The sequence below is a fragment of the Lepidochelys kempii genome, chromosome 10, assembly GCF_965140265.1.
Source record: "Lepidochelys kempii isolate rLepKem1 chromosome 10, rLepKem1.hap2, whole genome shotgun sequence".
In the NCBI taxonomy this organism is placed as follows: domain Eukaryota; kingdom Metazoa; phylum Chordata; order Testudines; family Cheloniidae; genus Lepidochelys; species Lepidochelys kempii.
This window is the reverse complement of record NC_133265.1, coordinates 7,966,604-7,981,274: the sequence shown is the minus strand read 5'-3', so window position 1 is coordinate 7,981,274 and position 14,671 is coordinate 7,966,604. Positions and strand designations below refer to the sequence as shown.

The 14,671-nt window shown below is 47.4% G+C and overlaps 1 protein-coding gene across 5 annotated transcripts in view; it reads right to left on the bottom strand.

Moving 5' to 3' along the window:
- Positions 1–14,671, bottom strand: part of PEMT (phosphatidylethanolamine N-methyltransferase) — a 91,694-nt gene that overhangs the window by 33,535 nt on the left and 43,488 nt on the right. The window lies entirely within an intron of this gene.

Here is a 14,671-nt window from a genome sequence, read left to right as displayed (position 1 = left end):
ATATTGCATCTTATCATCTCTTCCATCTTCTGCTGCTTTCATCTACTTCCTGCTGTTCCGCCCAGCTCAAGGTCACTCCAAAACTCTCTGGTTGCAATTATCTGACAAGCCGGAAGGAGCAGTATTAGCAGGAGGACGTCAGCAAGTTACATCAAACAGAACATCTCAACCAGGTTTTTCATCTGCCAGATCAAATATTTTGCCCATGGCATATAAAGGAAATAGGCCTGACAGAAAGCATTATATCCAGCACCTCTTTCCACTTACAACCCTGGTGGAATATTTGTGTGCATAGATCCAAGAACTGCTCCTACCAAAGGCAATGCAAAAACTGCCACTGACTTCAACAGCACTAGGATATGGCTGAGCAGGCTGATCATGGCCCCAGGGGCAGCTGGGTCAAAGCAGGTTAGGGTAGGCAGGTGTGGCCAGTTTTTTTTAAATGATCTGCACAAACCTCAGAGTGAAACAAGGAGGATGACAGCAAGAAAGGGACACTGCCCATAGGAAAGAACAACCTCTTGTCACTTTGCTGGCTCAGGCTCAGATGCTGCTCACCTCAAAATAAAATCACGTTTGCTTAAGCAAAGCAATACACAGTCTATTAAAGCAATCCTCTAGGGATGCTTCAGGACTCTTCAGTCATGCAGATGTTTGCAGATTAGGTCGCTAATGTCTTTGCACAGCTTTAAGGTCCTTCCCCTTCGCTGTGCTAGGGCCTGTCTACACTGCTCTGGCAGGCAAAGGGGTCTCAAAGTGGGCAGGAAAGACCCCCACAAGGATACTCTCTGTGCAGGGGGCTTCTCTGGCCAGTGCAGAGCTAGTGTCAAGGTTCTGCATGTCTTACTCCCAGTCCCCAGCATAAAAGGTGCATTGGGAGCATAGCAGAAGCATGGCTAGAGCACACGGCACTAAGGCTATTCTCTGCTTCCTAAACCTTATGTTACAGCAACCACAAGTCTGCTCTAACTTACACTGGAGACCCCCTGCATGGCCCCAGAGTACAAGGAGCACAAAGGTGGCTTAAAGCTCAAGGATGAGGTAACTGAGAATCAGATCTCAGGCCTTTCCAGCCACAGCCAGCACGTGATGTGGTTTGTTTTGGCAGGGTCTTCCCCTCCCTTACCGTTATCTCCAAATGATCTCAACCATTCTTTTTATGCGTGGACACTCATGCAAACATCAGTTCCTCTAATCAGCATGTCTGCTTGGTCCCCTGGTGTTTAGCTTACAGCTAAGAGGGACATGTTTGCACTGAGATAATGGACTGTCTTCCCCTGTAGTAAAGTTTTATATCTTCCTGCACAGAATCTGTATTTGCATTATACATGATGACTGCAGGACTTTTCAGAATTGGTAAATAAACCTTTTAAGCATTTATTAACTTGTGCCATGACAATCGACACACAGTCTTCAACAACTCTAATCATTTTTGCATTTATAACATGGCGTTGGCAGCTGCAAGACAATCTTTATTGCACTGGACGGTACCCTTGTTGTGTGAGTAAGGCACCAGCCAACTGCCCTTAATTTGAATGAAAAACATAGTAGGTGTATCATTAAAACGACCCTTTTAACATAGGTCTTGTCATGCTCCTTGCACCATTTGTCTTGGACAGGTCATCTGTACTGTACCAGCCCCGTGTCCTACCAAAGCGCCATGTAATCTGTTATGAGGAGGAGACAATTAATTCCACGCTGTGTCCACATAAGGTTCCTATTTGCAATGGCTTTCAAACCTAATGACCCTTCTTGCTGTAAACCCCACGACCAGAGAACTTCCCTCTGTTTCGTGCCATCAGGGCAGGGAAGGAGGGTGGACCGCCATCAAAGGGGATCCCAAAACACATGCATGGAGGCCCAGATCCACTGACCTAACGGCCGTCTACCTATCTACTGTATGCATTTCTAAAGCATGGATCACTGTGGGATCCAAGCACCTGACCGATCAGAAAGATTAAGAAGTCACTACTGCTTTTTGATGGAAGACCATGTTCTGTGGCGCTGCTTGAATGGCACGGGAGAGGAATTTGCATCCCTGGGCCACTTTTCAGCAACTCTTATCAAGGGAAGGTCTGTGTACAGAGATGAGTTTTGCATTGCACTCTGGAAGTGCTGAGGTCTCAGGTGACTCGACCGCTGGCAGAAGGGTAGCACACAGCTAAGGGGCCTCCATAAAGAATGCCCTGCCTCAGCCCCCAAGAAGATCCACCCTGGGCTCTGCCAGCTGCAGCCTGCTTGTAGATCAGAGCACACTCGGTGCAGCCTAATACAAGAGACTGTCTGGACTGTCCCAGTGGATAGCAAGCTAGTACTCCGTGGAGCAGTGATGCACTCACTGGGGGCATACAAAGTGCTGGCAGGTCTCCTGGTTCCGGCTTCTTCTTGTTTCCACCTGTCAGATTGCATTTCCAAAAGCCAAGACTGAGACATTAAATACTTCCCCAATATTAATTTTTCCATACAAAGAATTGCTGCAGGTGGGGAGAGGAGGTGGATTGTATCAGGGGTCTGGCCAACTAGGACCAGCTATTGGCCTACTTCCCTGCTAACTCTGCTGCTAGGCAACTAATAGGCACAGCAGCACTGATCTGAACTGCCTGATTAATCGCCGCACCTGACTGGCTGCAAGGTTAGCAGCCTGGTTTATAAGTCCTGTCCCAGCACCAGCCCCCACCTCTGTCCTGGCTTCTGATTCCCAGCTCCGACCCTTGGCTCCACTTCAGGACTGACCCTTGAATTCAGCTCTAACTCAGAGGCCCGACGCTTGCTCCAACCATTAGGCAAGACTGCCCATGGCTTGATCATTGTCAGGTTGCACAATTGCAAGTGGGAGGTGAGGTGTCCATGAGTCAGTCGCAGAAGATGTGGTCACCATGGTGGGAAAGGTTTCAGGAACCCCTTCCCTAGCCCACAGATGTCCTTACAAATGAAAGCACCATGTGCAACTGATGAGTGTGTGTTACAGCCCCGCGCCCCAGCGCCTGATCAGCACAGGATAGGAGTCTGTTATAGCCACAGCTAACGAGCATTGGCTCATCAGCTCAGGCTACAGCAGCTCCTCCTTTTAGTTCTAGTTCAATCCCTGATGTGTCAGCCAAGCTGGTGGCTGTCACATAGGCAGATATGCTAGAGAAGGATTATTTGACTGCTTCAATAAACAGAAAAAAGAATTTGGGGTCAGGAAGGAATTTCCCCCCTGGGGTAGATTGGCAGAGACCCTGGGGGTTTTACACCTTCCTCTGCAGCATGGGGCACGGGTCACTTGCAGTTTTAAACTAGTTTAAAAGGTGGATACTCTGTAACTTTACCTCCTTAAACCATGATTTGAGGGCTTCAGTAACTCAGCCATAGGTTAGGGGGTCTAGTACAGGAGTGGGCGGGCGAGGTTCTGTTGCTGCAATGTGCAGGTGGTCAGACCAGATGGTCATGATGGTCCCTTCTGACTTTAAAGTCTGTGATTCTATAAACCTTAAGGCACTCTCCAATAAGCTTCAGTCTGGAGAGGCCGCACAGAGTCCAAAGAAATAGTGTTGCACAACACATTTCTGTAAGTTGGGATGGATGCGGGGTTTTAAATTAAGAACCCAAGGTAACAGGCCCTGATCTCCCCACCTGTTCCCGTAAGAGAGAGAAGCTCATTGACAGGTTTCAGAGTAGCAGCTGTGTTAGTCTGTATCCGCAAAAAGAACAGGAGTACTTGTGGCGCCTTAGAGACTAACAAATTTATTTGAGCATAAGCTTTCGTGAGCTACAGCTCTGTTGCTATGCATTCAACGCTAACTTTGGACTAGAAATAAACTAACGAATGAGGTGTGAAATTGCAGAGAATAAAGCCCATAAAGATGGGAATGATTTTCAAACTTGTGCCCTAACAGGGGTATAAAGACACCGAAAGCAAGAATAAAGCTTATTTGGGCTTATGGGAAAGGAAGGTCTCTCCTACAGGTTGCAGAAGGGAATCCAACCAGGTACAGAGGGAACAAACAACAAGATTGTCAAGAATAGAAGCCTGAAGCTAGGCTCCTAAATCCATATTTAGGCTAGTGAAATCAGTGAGCTGATTTTTCAAAAGGGCTCAGCACTCCTGGTTGATCAGGCCAGCACCTTGAACTGCACTCAGAAACGATCTGGAAGCCTGTACAGTCTCCAGAGCAGAACTGCAACCTGATGCTCCGGGTGTGTGAATCTCCACCAGCTAACTGGGCACTGAAATCTGCATTAGTTGAATCTCCCACGCTGGCTTCAGGCCTGACCCCGTGGAGCTGCAGTAATAGCCCTGTGCAAGCACCTTCCTTCGGAAGATCTCCAGGGCCTGGTCAAGAAGGTTGGGTTGCTGCTGTGAGAATGACCGCTCCCTGCTATCCGCCCCACAAATTTTAGCCACCCTCTCAAAACAGAGAGCTAATAATGGTCATGAAAGACCTGGAAATAGGAAGGCAGAGAGCATCGCCAGAGGATGTCTCTGCACGACTGAGCAAGTTTTTTAATAACTGGAAAGTCGAGGTAGAGGTGGGAGGTTATTTACAGAGATCACAGTGAGACTTATGCAAGCATCTCTTCCCTGGCAGAGATTTCAGGTGCAGCAAATATGGAAGCGGCTGTAATGATGCTGGCAGCGAGTCTGCTATTCACAGAGCAGTCCTACTACAGAGGAATAATTAGACTGGCAGCGAGCGCACCCCTCAGTCAACGGGGGCTGATTGTGGTAGAAGATCCAATAATTCACTAGCAGCGAATGCTGCAACCAGCAGCGTCACAATAGCAGATGTCAGAGTAGCAGCCGTGTTAGTCTGTATTCGCAAAAAGAAAAGGAGTACTTGTGGCACCTTAGAGACTAACCAATTTATCTGAGCATAAGCTTTTGTGAGCTACAGCTCACTTCATCGGATGCATTCAGTGGAAACTGCAGAAGACATTATATACACAGAGACCATGGAGGAGGTATTGTTTCATGGTCTCTGTGTATATAATGTCTTCTGCAGTTTCCACAGTATGCATCCGATGAAGTGAGCTGTAGCTCACGAAAGCTTATGCTCAGATAAATTGGTTAGTCTCTAAGGTGCCACAAGTACTCCTTTTCTTTTTGCGAATAGCAGATGGTTTCTTCCTGCCTTTACCATCAACAACTCCTTTTCCCCATCATTTTCTTCACAGCTTCTTCTCCCTGATAACCACTTAACCTTTCTAACTGCACCTGCCTGCATGTCATTTAGGTCAGTATGTTGACAATCACAGCCCACAATCCCATTCATATCTACAAGGAACCCTCAAAAAAAAAAAAAAAAAGAAGGCGGCATCTCTTTTCGTTAGAAAAAGAACAGGAGGACTTGTGGCTCCTTAGAGACTCACAAATTTATTTGAGCATAAGCTTTCGTGAGCTACAGCTCACTTCATCGGATGCATAGAATGGAACATATAGTAAGATATATAGATATATATATATATATATTACATACACACACGCATACAGATAAGTTGGAAGTTACCATACGAACTGTGAGAGGCTAATTAGTTAAGATGAGCTATTATCAGCAGGAGAAAAAAAAAAACTTTTCTAGTGATAATCAAGCCACGCCATCAGGGGCTCATTCAACTGCACATCTACCAATGTGATATGTGCCTTCATATGCCAGCAATGCCCCTCTGCCATGTACATTGGCTAAACCGGACAGTCTCTACGCAAAAGAATAAATGGACACAAATCTGACATCAGGAATCATAACATTCAAAAACCGGTAGGAAAACACTTCAGCCTCTCTGGCCACTCAGTCAAAGATTTAAGGGTAGCAATTCTGCAACAGAAAAGCTTCAAAAACAGACTCCAACGAGAAACTGCTGAGCTTGAATTAATATGCAAACTAGATACCATTAACTTGGGTTTGAATAGAGACTGGGAGTGGCTGGGTCATTACACAGATTGAATCTATTTCCTTAAGCAAGTATCCTCACACCTTCTTGTCCACGGTCTAAATGGGCCATCTTGATTATCACTACAATTAACTAATTAGTCTCTCACAGTTTGTATGGTAACTTCCAACTTATCTGTATGTATGTGTGTGTATATATATATATCTTCTTACTATATGTTCCATTCTATTCATCTGATGAAGTGGGCTGTAGCCCACGAAAGCTTATGCTCTAATAAATTTGTTAGTCTCTAAGGTGCCACAAGTACTCCTGTTCTTTTTGCGGATACAGACTAACATGGCTGCTACTCAGAAATCTTTTCGTTAGGTTTGCTCCCCTTCTTTGACAGCACTGTGTATATGGACAGCTTCTCTGTTTTGCTGATGGTCAGGTGCACTTCCTATCTCATGCCCTAGCACAACAAATTTGGGACAGATATTGCAACCCGCATACAATATATTCCCCAAAGATACTGTATTAAGGTTATGAATGGCTTATGTATCACTGTAGGCCAGGGATTGTACACAGCGACAGCGGGGAAAAGGGTTGCGTTTAGCTCCTCCAGGAACTCAAAACAGTGGGGGGTGATTAAGGTGAATCACGCAGGTTGTAAATGTCTCCCGAGAGGTACCCCACCCTCGGAAGACTTGCATAGGCTGGTTCAAACTGGGCTTTCTGGAGACCAGCGGCCAAAGAGAGGGCTTTCAGCATAAAAGGACTGTATTTAAATCGACTCAGGGCCTTTTTCCTGATCCAGCCAATGGACAGGACCTCCAGTTAAAGAGTTGTCCCAACCCATGCCAAAGGATTGGAAAAATTCTGGCTTCCTCAAGTTCCATAAGACACCTCTGGTAAGCATGTACCATGCATCTAGGAACTTAAAAAAAAAAAAATAATAATGTTTTCTCTGTGATGCTTTTACCTTAAGAACAAAGATGCTGGCTTAGAATGGGCTGTGGGGTAACTTGTAACTGCTGGCGATACACTGTTCATAGCGCTCAGAGAGAAAGCAAAGCCCAGACGCTGGTTGTTAGGTAGTCTGGTTTGCTGGGAATCCCGCAGTGTAATCCAGGGAGCCAGGCAGCCTTAAACCCCCACAGTCAGAAAGGAGAGAGATGAGAGTCTCCACCCAAGAGAGGTGATGGCTGGAAGCAAATTCTAAATTTTCCCCGGGGAGGGGGATGGGACGGGACTCAACCCCCACTCAACCCCAGATCCCACCTCCACTCCACTCCTTCCCCCAAGGCCCCACCCCCGCCCTGCCTCTTCCCACTCCTCCCCTGAGCTCACTCTATCCCTGCTCCTCCCCCTCCCTCCCAGCACCTCCTGCACGCCACTGAACAGCTGTTCCACAGCATGCAGGAGGCGCGGGGAGGGAGGGGGAGGAGTTGATCGGCGCGGGCTGCCAGCGGATGGGAGGCGCTGGTGAGGGGAGCTTGGCTGCCATTGGGTGCTAAGCACCTGCTAATTTTTCTCTGACACGGAGTCGGCGCCTATGGCTGGGAGATAGAAACCTTAAGTGGGTGCCTTTGAGGGACCACGAAGAGGGAATACAGGTGCAGATACCCTGAACTGTGGCAGACATCACTCTCTCATGTCCTGCTCTAGGAGGTACATGCAGTGCTCATGGATACGGTTCCCCCAAACCCTGCAAGGCTGTATTTTACCAGCAACGGCAGCAGGGGAGGAGAGAAAGCCTTATCAAATGTGTTTGTAAGAGGAATTTTAAATACTCCTGCCCAACACTCTTTAAAAGGGACATGCATTTTCAAAAAGTAGCCCATTTAAAAGAAATTCAAGTTGACAGTGTCCATTTAAATGATACCACAGGGCCCTGTGTTAGATCATCTGATTCACCCCCAGGTTATTCATTCACACCCAGTGTGGATCATGAATCATCAGCACTTCCAGCGATGACAAATTATCATCCGACTTTTCAGAGAAAATCACCTGCATTGGAGACGGCATCTCAGGAAAGCAGGAACCGCGTATGAGACGTCGGCCCAATAACACATCTCTTTGAATTCAGCCCACTCACAACAGGAAGTCCTAAAAGCAGCTCAGGAAAAGAGAGGCCTCCCTTCTATGCCCTTCTTGGGCAATGAGAGAGCAGAGAGCAGCTGGGGCACCTGCCTGCCGAGACTGTCAGTGTCCCCTTTGAGGAGGAAGATATACCATCCCCCTTACAATCCAACCCGTGCTTAAGAAGCTATCACTCACTGCAACCATCCTCTCCTAGTGTCTACCCTCCTATTCCTGAGCGAGCTAATTGGGCAGCTCACCAAGGCTCACCTCCAGCTCCATCTGGACACGGCCAATATCCTGGACTTCTCCTGATCAGCCCAGGGCATGGAGCTGAGCTGGCCCGGGATTTCTCCTCTGGCCACGGGCATCCAATGCTCATTGCCAGACCTCTCAGCAGCATTTGAGATGGTCAGTTATGCAATCCCGCTGTCCTGCCTGAAAGACATGGCAGGGGTTGGCAAGATCCCATTGGGATGGCGTCATTCTCCTGGAATTGTCAAGTTTAGGAGAGAAACTTCAGCGTGCAGGAGACAGAGCTCAGCGATTGGCTCATAGATCTGGAACTCCTTCCCAGAAGACACCAGGATGGCCAGGAACCTTAGTGCCAGCAGAGCAAAATGTAAACCCCACTTACTTTGCCCAGCCCACACACCATAACACTCCATCTAAAAATAAAATCATACCAAAAACAACCAAAATCCAGCCTCTGATAGCCGAAGAAGTCTCTCTCTTTAGGTGTGAATGTTCACTTCATAACTTTGGGAGGTGTTCAGATACCATGGTGAGGGGGCAAGACATAGAAACCAAGAGAGAGAGGAAAGTAACTGGGACTTTAGTATACATATTCAGAAAGCACAGCAAAAAGAGAAACTAGAGGGATCAGGTGACAGCACTGGAGGGAGACTGTATTGAGTCCACACAGGGGAAAGATACCAACAATTAGGCTAATGCATTGGAGAGTCATTTTGGACATAAATTAAGGGGAGAATAAAGGCTCGTCAAGTCAGGCACTCTTAGGATAAATGTCGCAAACCTCTGGGGCGGCCAAACAGAAGATCAGAAAAGGTTTTTACAGGTGAGAGAGGCCCTGCGAGAACAAAGAACTTTGATCACGGAGAATTTTAATCTAACAGCAGTAACAATTGCACAAAAGCAATTAATTCTCTTACGCAGTTTGCTAAACAGTTCCCTTGGTCAAAGGCCATTCTGGAGCCATTTCCAAGAAATGAGCTGAGTTTGATAAAGAAGGTTCCAAATAGGAAGCACCTACTGTCTAAGGTGCAAAATATAGTTAGACCCAAGATATTCATTTCCAACTACACTGAAGACACACAAGGCTGTCGTTGCTTTTCACTGTCCTCTCTGTCCAGTGCAGCAAGATTTATTTCCACGACTGGAGGAAAAGCTAACACGCTGCAAAACTTTATTTTAACCTCTTGTGCTTTCTCCAGGGATGCTCTGTTCCCTCCCCATGACTTTGAGAGAGTCTTTTGCAACTGCAGTTAAAATAAAAAAACGCAGCTATTGAAAAAATTAAACACCTGGTGGAGTCCACAGTTCATTCTTGCTCACAGATACCACTTGCCCACATAAGACATTCAATGGATTTGTTTTTTAAATGGCCAGCATTACAGTCTCAAGCTGGCATCTGAAACAACCACCAAAAAAACCCAAACCACAAGATGTTCTCTTTTTTGCTTCACTAACCACCGTGCATCCCCAAAGATTCTGGACTAGGAACCTGCCCAGTAACTTATTTAATGTATGAAGCACAGCTTGCTCTTTACTAGTTAGATTGGCTCTGCCACACTGAAGCAGACATGACTCAGAAAAAGAAAAGAAAGGAACAGAGAATGGAACAGCAAGACAGTGTTTTGCACTCACTTTCCTGACATAATCAGCCGTTGAGATTACAGCATCTCCATTAGGCAACGGGGCACTGCTTATGGTTTTCACGTTACATGTTGGTTGCTCTTTTGCCATCTGTGCTCTGTAGTCTTTTGAGCCTGCTGATGTCTTTATGCAAGTGCAGGGGCCAGAAATGAGGATTGAAAGCCATCATAACTTATCAAATCTTGAGCAAACAAACAAAGGTCAGCATTTACACTAGGGGCCTTGCAATACTGAAAGCAGGCTCATTTTGGAGAGGTGATGGCTCTTAACAAAACTCATCCACACGTATCACCACCATTCTGACACCATAGCTCTCTCCATTCAAGATTACCTGGCAGAGGCATATGTTTGGACTAGAGCACCTTTTGAACCTACTCTGGTACCAACTAAAGGCAGTGGTTAAAACCCCCGAGTTCAGGCTCCCAACCAGGTCTGTAATGTCTGTGTAAATACAGTGAAATGGGAGGGGAGGCCCTGTGAACATGAGGTACTATGGCCTCAAATTTCTCTCAATGGGCCTACCGGGGGGCCTAGAGCAGCTGGGCTGTGGAACCCAATTTCCTTGAAGGGGTAACAGACAGAAAGCCTGTGCCAGAGAAGCCAGGGGAAAAACAGTGCTGCAGTCTAAGGGAAGGTTAGGACCATGCTGTTCTAGCATAGGGGACCCGAACAACAGCCTGGGGAGTGTCCACAAAGGGAGCTCTACCAGGGCTGTGTATGCCAATGGTCAAGCCATGCCAACTAGTTTAGTAGTAGCTGGCACAGCCTCTGAAAATGTGGAGTACTCCACCTGTGAACTGGCTGTTGTATGTGTCAAAAACCAGATAGAAGGCTTTGTACTGTATCCCAGAAAGCCAGCAACCAGCTCAGCTGTGAAACTGGTTGGTGAGACCGTTCCCCTGTGAAATCCAAACAGACTTCTCTCCGGAATACATAAGCTGACTACACACAAGACCCTTTTTATTGCCTTAAATTCAATTATGGTCTAAACTAACTACAAGCTTCCCTACATGAGTTTCAGCAACATGCGGTGGCCTTGAGGAATACAGGAGAGTGGGGGGCAGCGGGCAGTGTCATTTCTAAGAAGCAAAATCTGTCAAATCCATATACGAATTCCACTCATATTTTTATGCCATGGAAATTATCTGAAGTACTAACAATCCATTAGCTCTGACCCTGGCATAATTGGATCTGGGAATTTAGTTCAGACCCATCTTTAATTATTGCAGTGCAGCTAGAGTGACTCTAGCCTATCAACTCCTAGACAAAATGTGGCAAGGGGGAAGTCTGTAAGAATCTGTGTGTTACCTTCACTGAACTAACATTTAAGGATATATTACCATAATGTACAGTGTCTCATCTATTCTATATCATTAGCTAACATAGGTATTATCAAGGCAGATCTCAGATAAGAGTTTAAACAGCCTGCTTGCTAAATGCACAGGTAATCCCTGCTCTTCTACACAGGAAATACTCTAACTTTTAATGAGTATGCACAGATTTGTTTCTTCTGGTCCTGAAGATTAAAAAAAATGCCTACAGCAGCAGCTGTACAGTTAGTCAGTTAGGGTAAATAACCTTAAGAGAGAGCAGAACAAGAAAACATGATGCTTAAAGGCTGCTAACAGAGATCATTTGATTCTAGTAACTAAACACAAAGCGATTCTGCTTTCCCCTGTTTGTTTTCAATACAGAATTCAAAACTTACCCTCCATATACGCACCCCAACCCATTGGTGAAAGATGCTAGAGCTAGATGGATATCCTCTAGACATGCAACAGGGACAAGACAGACCACAACAGTGTGAGCTTCCCTAATCATCCTGCCTTTCCAGTGCACCTCAGTCCTAACTTAGAGGGATCATCTCTCAGAGCGAGAGGGTCTCTCATTCCCCATGCCACTCTTTGACTTTTCAGGTGCCATTACCAGAGAGGAAGGATGACCCAATGGTTAAAGGGCTAGCTGCAGATTTGGAGACATGGGTTCAGTTCCCTGCTGTGCCCTTGGGCAATTTGCTTAGTCTCACTGTGCCTCAGTTTCCCATCAGTAAAATGGGTGTATAGGACTGAGGCATAGGCAGTCTGGCCTAGTGGTCACTGCTAGGCTGATGTCACCGAATCAAGAATGGCCATGAGGCAGTAGGTGAACAGGGATCATAGTAACCGCTAACACCAGGATCAAAAGACCAAGGTCAGAGACCAGAGATCAGGACTATTTATCAGGCTGAAGTGAGGAGGCAAAAGTCAGGGTCAGAGACAGCAAATCAGAAAGCAAAGACAACGCAAGGTCAAGAGCTGCAGCAAGTCAGAATGTCTGCGTGGTTGCCCAGACAACTTCCTGGGGAACCCTCCAGGGTTAAATAGTAACCTTGGGTCACACTGCAATTAAACACCTGCAACTGGCCCACGTCAGCCGACTCAAGCTCATGGGGCTCAGGCAAAGGGGCTGTTTAACTGCACGGTAGACATTCCGACTCAGGCTGGTTCCCAGGCTCTGGGACCCCATAAGGGGTGAAGGTCCCAGAGCCCAGACTTCAGCCCAAGCCTGAACATCTACACTGCCCCATAGCCCAAGCCCGAGTCAGCCGACACGGGCCAGCCGCGGGTGTTTAACTGTAGCGTAGACATACCCTCAGAGGGCAGCAGACTGTTGTTGCTCTGGCCCCTTTGGGTGGTACTTCCTGCAGCGCTCAATCTCCATGATGTTCCTTGGATGTGGCTCTACACGGCCTCCTGGTGGCAACATGGGAACATCAGCTGCCCTAGGTGTCTCAGACCCGGGTTCCAGTGCTAAAAGGGGGATAACAGCACCACCCTACCTCACAGGGGTGTTGTAAAGTACTCAAATACTTTGGTAACAGAGACCACATAAGTACTTAAAATAGCTGAGGGGAGGTTTTCAAAGGCTTAAGCGGCAGTGGGATTTGGGCACTTCACTCCCATAGGTTCCTTCAAACGTCCCAGCCTTAATGTCCGTTGTACCAGGGATCTTTGCCACAAGGTCTCTTGTCCACTGAGAGAGAGGCCATCAACTCACTTAACGCTCTGCAGTTGGATGAAAGGTGCTGCATACCCAGCGGTGTCCCTAGGCGGTGGCAGGGCCCGGGACATAGGTGCAGAGTTTTTAATCTGCCAGGGGGCTCCCCCCCACTCCACCCCTTCCCCCAAGGCCCCTCCCTGCCCTGCTTCTTCCCGCTTCTTCCTACCCCTGCCCAGTTCCTTCCCCTCCCCAAAGCAGGCTGTGCCCCCGTTCCTCTCCCCTCCCCGGCACTGCCTTCTGATGCCGCGAAATATTTGATCTGCAGCAGGTGGTAGGCGCTGAGAGGGAGGCGCTGATCGGCAGGGCCCACCAGAGGGCAGGAGGTGCTGGGGGGAGGTTCTGGTAGGGGGGGGGCTCTTCCTCACCTGCCCCGCTCACCCTTTCACTCCCCTCCCACCTCACCTCCCCACCCACTTCCTCATGATTTTTTCAAAGCGCAGCCCCCTCCCAAGTGTGGGGCCTAGGGCGGTCGCCCAGATTCGCCATACCCCAGGGACGGCTCTGTGCATAACTTGCCAAGGACCCAAGGGTGAATTATTCTTTACACCGCTGAAGCATGCAAAGTGCACCATGTGTTTTTCGAACATCAAGGAAGCCCCCGCCCCAGAGAGCCGGTGTTTTATTTTGGGGATTGGGTTTCTTTTTTTAAAAAAAACAGACGGATACATTGAGAAGTTAAGCAACCTGTCAAGGATGAAATAGCGTGTCAGTGGCAAGGTTTGGGAAAGCGCACAGCTCTCCTGCCACTCAATCCACTGCTCCGTCTCAACACCACTTCACGTAAGCACTTGTTCGTAACTTGGGCTCTATTCCAACCAGTGAGCGAAAGGCAAAAAGCTCCATATTGCTAAATGCCTGGTCCATGGACACACCTCCCAAATTATCATCATCTAACACGGTATGAAATTATTCCTTTTGGTCTAGCATGGGTGGGTTATTGTTTCCCATTAGGCATCTAAGCTCTCACAAAATCCTTATGTTTCTCCAGTTAAGCATTTCAATCATAGGCACGTTTGTTGAAATATTTCAGCATTCAGATTCCATGTGATTAGATTATGAAATCTTTTAATTGGAGGCAGCTGAGTAATAGAGGGAGCTAAAAATGCCTCAACAATCCTAGTAGGAAAGGAAGCATTGCACCAGCACATACTCCATGTATCTGGGTCTGTTCAGTCAGCTGCAGTAGCAGATGTACTATAAGAAGCAACTTCAGATTTAAATACACACAGTGCCACTAAGACCGTGATGTAAACTTTGTGGGCTCAATTTTCCATTGCATTGCCTTTTTATGCAGCTCCACTGGGAGGGGAGGAGATAAAATTGGGCCACCTCTCCCCGCAACATCCCCTTGGACCCAACACTGTGCAGGGGAGAAACTCCTCCCCACACACGCACACTCTGGGGACACTAGGACCCAGCTGGTGTCATATCCCCAATTCTGCCATTTCAAATCTAGCCCAGGCTGCTGGTCCCCCAAAGCTGATACAACCTAAGGGCTATATGTGGTGACTCATGTGAAATAAGTTGGCGATCTCAGCCAGCAGCGCCTAGTCGACAGGCATCCAGATCACAGAGCCAGAAGCACCTTTGTTGAGAGTCTCCACAGAAAGACCCACGTTTGTCTGGAGCAGGGAGAATGAAGGTCTTGCCAGGGCAGCATGGGAAAACCTTGTCCAGGCAATGGCTATGCCACACCTGTTCTGCCCCTGCAAGACTTTACTCTCCAAACACCAACAGTCCAGCACCTTTGGCCAGCATCCAGTTCATGAAATAGTAATACAAAAAATAAAACTTACAAGGAATT